The following is a 6,000-nucleotide window of genomic DNA, read 5'->3' as shown; positions in this document are numbered from 1 at the left end:
AGAGTACAAACAAGCAGGTTGGCAGACAGGAAAAGCAGGTAACAACGTTAGATGTGCTCAGAACAAAAGACTGGGACAATCTGACAAACTGGGGCTGACAGAGCACAGAATAAGTAGGCCTAATCATTAGGAGTTAACGGAGTACAGGTGAGCACAAAATGGCCGACAATGACCACATGGAAGCATGACAGGTGAGGGCGGAGTCATTACCCAAAACAAACAAAAGCACATGGTTGCAACACACAAAATGTCCAGCAGGTGTCAATGAACATGCAAGGATACTGACAGCATTAGTGCGATATGTAAAGGAAAACAGAAAAGCAACTCTTTCTCAGGTGACTGAGAATGTCAATGCAGGACGAAAAAAGACTGTGTCAGCAAGAACAGTCCGTCGACAGTTACATAAAGAGGGAAATTGTAAGGTAAATTAGATATAAAGTTATAAGATATACTTTTGACATAGACACACATAGATCATATATACATACAGCATAAACATGCTTAAGTTCACATGTTGAGTGTGAGACAGTAGATCTTTAAAATAATTAAAAGTAAAAAAAGAAAATTGTTTCAAAAAATAATACCAGATTTAATCAAACCAGATATTAAGTTTAGTTCTATCACGCATTACTTGGTAGCATCTTGAGCAGTCATCCTGAAGGAAACACCTCATATTTTGGGTTCAGATTGGGTGTTGGGTCGTTCAGAGTCTTCTGCGCCTCCCTGAGCTCAGAGTTTCCATATAAAGACTGAAATTAGTGATGTTGTTTTTTCCGTGTGACCTTCATGGCTGTTTGAATAAGACGTGCAAACTTAGACTTTAACTGTGCTTACAGGTTACCGTACCATACTTGTATGCCATATCAAATTGCACTCTCTAAAACGGTTTGATAAAACAAAAACATGATTTTACTGTTTACACCATAGAGTAAGCCTCTGTTGTAGCCTAGAACAAAGGTTTTAAATATGTCCATGTATTTACAATGTAAGCGAGAGGTCAGTGTGGACACTAAGGTATTTATATGAAGGAATGTGAATGATTGCTGGACTACGGTCACCAATTGACATTAGATCAAATGTCATCTCCTCACTTTTCTAAACATTCACAATAAGCATGGTGAGAACACACACCAATCCACAAACTGCTGGATTTCAGAGTGGTAAAGTGATGTGTGTGGATCTCTGTGTAATAAGCCAAGAATGGCTGAATTTGCTTACACATCCTTTTTTGTATAATGTGAAGAGAACTGGGGAGCTCACATACCTTTGGGGGGCATCTGTAATAATAGATTTAGGGTTGAATTTTGCATTTTTAGCCTTTACATGTTGGACTTTGTTAGTTAGAAATAAAATACATTTGTCTGTTTCAGTTTTTCCAGTAATAAGGCTGAGAGTATAAAAGCAGAACTGAAATCAATGAAAGTAAAAGTGTCTTCCGAGTGTCCAAGGACTAATTGGGTGATACTACTAACTACATCATCAGTGCACTTTCGCGGTCTATAAGCAAACTGCCAAGGGTCTAACGCTGAGTTTACCTCAGTTTTCCATAAAGACACAATATGTCTCTCAATGCATTTCGTCACAATTGAGTTCAGTGCAACAGGCCTACAATCATTGTTCTCAACTGGGCAAAACTGGAGTGATAACAGTTTTTTTCCCATCGTGCACTGAGCACTGAAAGAGTGGACACCAAGCTGGAGTAAGTTCTTCAGCTCAGGTTTTTAAGAGGCGGGCAGAAATCCTGCTGATAGAACAGTGACTGCACCTTATAGCTATCCACCTCAGGCCTTTTGCTCGAGCCGTCCCTGAGAGAGTCTAAAACAGTATTGCACAGATAGGAAAAATCATGGGTTTGGAACCTGAGGTTGAAATCATTCAGTTCATTAGCTTTCTGTAAGTCATCAGTAGTAGAAGTATGTCTTTTACTTAGTTCCATATTGGTAAAAGCCTTCACTGAATCCCAAAGTTTTTTTTAGAGTTCATAGTGGCAGAACCGTGTTCAAAATGTCTTGCTGGTCTCCTTTAACAGCTGATTTAAAATCCTTTAAAATAAAAATCTATATCTAGCTCAAACCCTTTATTTCTGTTTTTTTCAATTAATGCAGTCCTTTAGTTCTTGTTTGTTACGCATGGTTTATTGTTTGGATGCATAATTATGTCCTTTTTATAGTGAGTACACTGTCCACACAGAAATTGATATAGCCCATTATTGTATCTGTAGCCACGTCAATGTCTGTATCAATAAAAAAAATCCCAGTCTGTGCCAAGGAAACACACAGCCACTTCTTCTATGGATACATCCCAGTTCCCTTAATTGCATCCACGTTTCCCTCACTCTGGTCTTTTCCTTGCGTCTTGATCCCTCCCACCACAGATGGAAGGAAAAGATACGAGGGGAGAGAGGAAACGAGGAAACGTGTTTTTAGAGAAATCAGGTCCTTTCCTCTGAAGTGTCACGTGAAGCAACGTCCATTTCTGATGAAGGCAGCAGCTGATCACTGCTGGATCAGCTGTCAGTCGACTTTAGCAGCTGTAGAGACTTCTGAAGGAGTTTGTGTCTGCACACATGTGCAATGTGCTAATAATAATAAAGTCGCACAGTTACCACTGCCAAAGCAGCAGTGTTTTCTCTCTGCAGCCTGTTACCTGTTACACAAACAACTCTGGCTACTCTGTCCTGCTCAGAACGATAGGAACCATTTCTACTGGCAGAATATATTTATATATTGTATTAGGCAGAGGAGTTGTATGTGAATGTGTGTAGTGGTATGCTTGTGTGTATATGTGTTGAGAGATGAGACATTAGTTAGTAAGATAGACATGTACGGATCAGAATGAGTAGAAGGTTTGTTTTAACATATACATTTTTGGAGTCTTAAAGAGTATTTGTCCTGTTTGATACATTTACCATTCCTTCTTAAACTATATATTGTATGTTGGGGGTTCAGTTTTGAACCACATAATTGCGCTGCATTTAATTGATGCTGTTAGCAATATTTGTAAAAGATATTGTTTTAGCTCTTACATCAATGCCTTCCCAGTAGCGCCACCTTTGGATCACGGGAGCCTTGAACACCTCTTCCCAAAATGTTCTTAGTTTAGGGTATGTCCAAAATACATTGTTGCCAATTTGTGTACCACAATTTCTCCAATATATATTTGAGTGTGTTGAGCCAGTTTTAGTCACTATTCTGGTTCCTGAAAAAATCTTTCAGATTACCTTGTTTGAATCCCCTACATGTAGTTGAACTGGTTACTAGGTATGCTTCAATACATATTTCTTTCCATATATGTCCTGTGTTATGTCTGTTTTCAGTTTCAGATCTCCCTTTTATCCGTAGTGTATTAAAAATGTTTGGTAAAAATCACAACTTTCTTATTCCCATTCCCTGTGACATCTAGGAAAGGCCAGGTGTGTAGATGACTCACATGTGAGCTTTTTTAATGTTGAGCCAGTGTGTACATGAAAGACCCTAAATCAGTTTTGTTAAAGGTTTGAACTGTGCAGGCCAAAAATAATATCCTAGATTCAGGAGTTTGAGCCCCCCTTGTGATTTAGATAGCTGTAATGTTAGTCTGATTCTTGGGTGCATGCCTTGTCATATAAACTTTAAAATGAGCCTGTCCAATTACATTTATTGATATACTCATTGTGAATTCATGATTTAATAACCCAGAATACGATTAGGGTGTCTTGTGAACACTGGAAATTACTCATTAGGCTAAATCTTTCAGGGAAAATGGAAATTACTCACGTCAAACCCAATACTCAGGAATTTTCAGCCTCATATGTGCCTGAAGGGAAATTATGACAAATTATGTAAAATATAAATGTGTTTAAAATGTGTTTCTTGCTGACAGACAGGCTCCCCCTGACTTATTTTTTTTTATCCATAATAAAAGTTAATGGGGGAAATAGCAGATCATGGAAAGAAAACCTTGTTGATCAGACCTACGTTAACACTGATTTTTAACGAGATCGTGAATCAGAAAACAAAGTATAAAACCACTCTGTTGTGTTGTGATGCATCAGATCAGTTTGATGAGCTGTAGCATCCAATCAGTAGCTGACATCCAATAAAGGGGTGGTAAAACACATATGTGAAGGCTGCTCTTGTGTATCTTTGCTCATGGCAACTTAGAGCAGAAATAAGAGCTTTGGGACTGCCTTCAAGTTGGCAGACCACGTCGACTTCTGGTTCAAGCGAGGATCGAGGAAAAATCGAATAAGGGAATTGAGATGCACCTAATGTCATTTTCTGACCACACAGCTTGTTGCATTTGAGTATGGTTTTTTATGTGGGAATTTAGTGGATTGTGTTGTGGTCATAGTTAGCCAGTGGTGGTTTGGATCTGGCACCACAGTCATTTTTTATGTTTCTGTAGCATTCATCTAGATTTCTATTATCCCGAGTAAAGTAGAGTTGCAGTGCAGAACCCCTTATTACGAAGATGAATGTACATTTGAGAGCACAGTGGTGCAAAAACCATAGGCACTGGTCTATAGAGATGTGCAAAAAAGTGATATAGTCAGATGAGTCACCACCGCCATATTCTCTGTTTATACTGAAGGACGCATTTTGCTGAAATGTTTGGCTCCACTTCCCTCTTAGAGGGAAGAGGCACTGCATATCAATACAAAGTTGCTCTGAGTGATCACCTTTATCCTGTGATGAAACATTTCTATCCTGATGGGAGTGGTCTCTTCCAGGATGACAATAGCCCCATCCATAGGGCATGAGGGGTCACTAAATGGTTTGATGAGTATGAAAATGATGTGAATCATATGATATGGCCTTTGCAGTCACCACCATCTCAACCCAGTTGAACACCTATGGAATATTTTTGATGTGTTAGACCACGCTTTCCACCACCATCATTAAATGAGGGAATATCTTGTGGAAGAATGATATTCATGCCTCTCGTGGAGTTCAGATACTTGTAGAATTAATACCGAAGCGTATTGAAGCTGTCCCGCTGGCACATGGTGGCCCTACGCTTTACTAAGATACTTGATGTTGGTTTTTCTTTTGTCAGCTGTCTTACCTATTTTCTATTTTTCCTAAGTCAGTGGTTGTATGTTTTTGGAGGCTGGAGGTCTTAGTTCTCTTTGTAGGTTCTGCTCCTGCCAATCTCTTTACTGAACCGAGTGAATTTAGCGAACCTACAAAACTGAGTGAACCTGTCCCTGTACGAGACCTTGATAGAGAATCCCAGATTTAGATACTGTTTATACCATATCCATGGTCAGCAGCATAGATTCCCTACCACAAGAGGGAGGTTACACACAAGTTACCAGCATGAACCATTAGGTGTCCTGCTGATAGATGGATGGTATAATAACACAAGGTGTCCCGGCTCTCTGTGGTCACAAAGCTCCTGTTTCATTCTTGGAGGGATGATGGGGACTAATGAGAGTCATAACTAAGTTAACCTTTGTCAAGAGGCGGAGTGTTACTGGCTGCTACTGGATATCATCTATGTGGTTCATAGAGTCAAAACTGACAGTTGAAAAATGCTTTTAATCAATTTTAGGCAAGCACTGAAAAAAGCAGTGTTGGTTCTGCTGCTGCACTTTATGGAAAGGCCAATCAATCAATCTCACTGCTGAAAACTCATATAAAAATCTACTGAATGGAGTAATGATTTATTGGAACCAAACAAAGAGTAGGCTTTTTTCCATTCATTCAGTGTTATCTTTGGAATATTTTCCACCTGGTTTATTGTGGCGCTGACCCACTTATGATTATACTTTATCCTTTTCATCGTAGTTTATTGAACACAAAGGGACTATATTTCGTGTTCAAACAACGTGGTAAAGTTTGAACAGTGCAATTGGTCTTGGGAATAAAAATGAAAGTCAATTACTTGTGAAAGATTTTTATCTAAATCTAGCAACTTTGGGAACAAAGTCTAAAAAGTCTCACAAATTGGATTAATACCTAGTTACAAATGATCCGTAGAATACCAGTGATAATTGATTTGCAAATATTTCCAAAT

Source organism: Scomber scombrus, chromosome 17 (assembly GCF_963691925.1).
Source record: "Scomber scombrus chromosome 17, fScoSco1.1, whole genome shotgun sequence".
Taxonomy (NCBI): Eukaryota; Metazoa; Chordata; class Actinopteri; order Scombriformes; family Scombridae; genus Scomber; species Scomber scombrus.
The sequence above is the reverse complement of the archived record's forward strand: the minus strand, read 5'-3'. Positions refer to the sequence as shown.